We start from the raw sequence: 2,190 nt of genomic DNA on the forward strand, positions 1-2,190 counted from the left end.
GTCAATTGAAGTTTTATACCCTTATTGGTCAGTAATTGGCCATGACAGGTGAAGCGAAAATTTTTAAAATCTTTTATTGTCCGCAGAGTAAAAGGTACATTTTTGTATAAAACAAAACTAAAACTAAACGACAATACAACTGTAAAAGCGGATAATTTTGGATTTTTTTTACAAATAATAGTTTCTATAACCCAAAACAGATGAAATAATTATTTAGTTCGTGAAATTAAAAAAATTTTAATTACACCTGTTAGGAAAAAAGAAATAAAATATCGAAATTTATTTTACCAATTTCGCGGAAAAAAAGTTTTGGCAGTGTTGTGAGTGCATAAATTTTTTAATGTATTGTCAAAAAATTATCCAAGTAGAGTAGAGAACCTGCAATTGATCCATTGATAAGCTACAAGTTTTGAAAACTTAAATGACTAAATTGGAAGGAAGGTTATGCAATTAAAGAAAAACAACATTTTTGAGCCGAGTATATAAATAAATATGTTGGCTCAGTGAAAAAAGCCTGGAAGGCATAAAAAAATCTGTTTTGCGTTATAAAAACTATTATTTGTAAAATTTTTTTCAACATTGTCCGCTTTTACAGTTGTATTGTCGTTTAGTTTTAGTTTTGTTTTATACAAAATTGTACCTTCCACTCTGCGTACAATAAAAGATAAAAAACTTTTCGCGTTACCTGTAATGACTAATTACTGACCAATAAGGGTATAAAACTTTAATTGACACGTTGCACACACGTGTAATTTGCATTGCATGTAAAGAATTATGAGTATTTGAATTTAAGAAAACGATAAGGTGTATTCTTAAAAAAGTATCCACATTTTTCTTTAAAGTGTTTTTCTTTTCAACTTTTGATATAAATATTTATAGATAAGTAACACAGATTTATAATATGAATATTTACCTTTTTCTTCTTAGTTTGAACAATATCACACACTAAAGAAAAAGTTGGACACTTTTTTGATAATTCGCGTTATCATTTTATCAGTTTTTAAAATTCAAATATTCACAACATGGTTAAAAAAATTTTTTCCGTGAAATCGGTTACATACATGTCATCTTATTTCCTTTAATACACCAGATATATTTTTTACTTATATCTCATTACATTATAATAGAACTAGTATAATATATAATTAACTATATATGACCTTATAAGTATCATAATACGAGTATTATATCAGCAGGTATTAATAATAACATTATTATTAAGTAAATGATTGTGCTGGAGTTTTAAGCATTTGAAGTTGAATATATCCATTAATCCGAAGAAATTAAATAGCCTTTCATAATTAGAAAATTTATTTATTGGAATCATTTGAAATAAAACAATTACAACTGGTAAGTACGCAAAAGTACAAAATTTTGTATTAACACTTTTTAAAATTGCTAGCAACTTAAAATCTTAAAAACCGAAGTCCTAAGTACTCCTAAAAAAGTATAATATAACGAAATTATAGGAAGCTATATTTTGTAATTGTTTGATTTCAAATGATTCTCATAAGTAAACTTTATAATTTCCAAAGTCTGAAACCTATCAAAATTTGTTTGGTTTAATAGATTAATCCAACATCAACCGCTTAAAAACCCCATTACAATCAGTTACAGCTAATTAATATGAATATTAATATAATTATAATATCGAAGAAAATAGTGATGTAGAGAAATAATATATCCTAAGACAAGAGGAATTGTAATATAGATGCAGAAATATGTGATGATTTAATGATATAATTATAATCTGTTCAGGTGAACATTCTAAGGGAGAAAATATGTAGCCTCGATTTATTTGAAAGTTTAAGAGGACAAAAGAATATTGTAAAAACTTGTAAAATTATAGAATGAAGACAATGAATTCTGTTCTATGCTATGTATAATTATGTCACATAATCAATTATATAATTTATTTTAATTAAGTACAATAGTATACACAATATAAAGTATATAATATACTCGTAATGAACACAATAAAATATACAAGAAAATATTAGTCACGGTATTAATTTTCTGATATTTCATTATATATACTTTTTTTTTAAATTGTAAGAAATATTCAAATATCATTAAAATCGCCAATTTCTTTAACTTCTATGACATGCAGATCAAAATAGAAAATAGAGACTTTTATAATATGATATATTATATAATTATAATATTAACATTAGTAATGTATATGTATGT

This window comes from Belonocnema kinseyi, chromosome 2 (genome assembly GCF_010883055.1).
Source record: "Belonocnema kinseyi isolate 2016_QV_RU_SX_M_011 chromosome 2, B_treatae_v1, whole genome shotgun sequence".
Classification (NCBI taxonomy): Eukaryota; Metazoa; Arthropoda; class Insecta; order Hymenoptera; family Cynipidae; genus Belonocnema; species Belonocnema kinseyi.